Below are 1,086 nucleotides of genomic sequence, written 5' to 3' on the forward strand. Positions count from 1 at the left end.
AGAACTAACTCATTAGAGAAGACCCCAGTGCTGGGAAAGATTGAAGGCAGGAGAAGGGGGCAATAGAGGATGAGATGGTTGGATGGCATCACTGACTCAATGGACATGAGTTTGAGCCAGCTCTGGGAGTTGGTGGTGGACAGGGAAGCCTGGTGTGATGCAGTCCATGGGTTCATAAAGAGTCAGACACAACTAAGGGACTGAACTGAACTGAAGAATGATAGTCAAGCTTTGCACAGTGGCAGTATCGTAACCAGTGAGGTTTACAAGGTGTGATTATTGCTAATTGAAAAAAAAAAGATAGACAAACTTGAATGTAAAATGTAAAACTATAGAACTTCTAGAAAACCATGTAAGAGAAGATCTTCAGGACTTAGAACAGGGCTGGGAACTCTTAGACTTGATACTCAAAGTGTGATTCATAAGAGGGAAAAATTGATAAGTTCTAATTCATCAAACCAGCCTTTGCTCTGGGAAAGTCTGTTGAAAGGATTCAGATAAGCTATTTACTGGAAAAAAATGTTTGCAAACCAGGAATCCAACAAAGTGCTTATAACCAGACTGTTTAAAGAACTCTCAAAATAACAGTAAAGAAAAATTTGTTGGGAAAGTGGGCGAATTTCCTGGCAGTTCGGTGGTTAGGACTTTGCACTTTCAGGGCCAAGAGCATGGGTTCAGTTCCTGGTCAGGAAAGCAGATCTTGTGGTGTGGCCAAAAAAAAACCCCACACCTGGCAAGCTGTTCAATATCATTAGCCATTAGGGAAATGTAAACTAAAACCATCTAAGATACCATCACACACTTAGTCATCAGAGTGGCTAAAGGGTAACCTATGGACAATACCGAAGACGCAAAGTATCTGGATCCCTCAGTCATTGCTTTGAGGATGTAAAGTGGTACAGCTTCCCTGGAAAATAGGTGAGCAGTTCCTTTCAGAACTAAACATGGACTCACTGTAGGGACTCAGCTTTTGAATTCTTGTGCATTTATCCTAGAGAAGTGAGGAGTTATTTCCATGCTGAGATCGGTACACAGACACTCATAGCGGGTTTGCCCATGACTGTATCCTTCAGTGAGTGATGGTTG

The 1,086-nt window shown here is 42.0% G+C and overlaps 1 pseudogene; it reads left to right on the top strand.

Moving 5' to 3' along the window:
• The first annotated feature begins 227 nt into the window (after positions 1-227).
• LOC120875763 lies at positions 228-354 on the top strand (annotated as a pseudogene).
• Positions 355-1,086: the final 732 nt, after the last annotated feature.

Source organism: Oryx dammah, unplaced genomic scaffold (assembly GCF_014754425.2).
Source record: "Oryx dammah isolate SB20612 unplaced genomic scaffold, SCBI_Odam_1.1 HiC_scaffold_16, whole genome shotgun sequence".
Taxonomy (NCBI): domain Eukaryota; kingdom Metazoa; phylum Chordata; class Mammalia; order Artiodactyla; family Bovidae; genus Oryx; species Oryx dammah.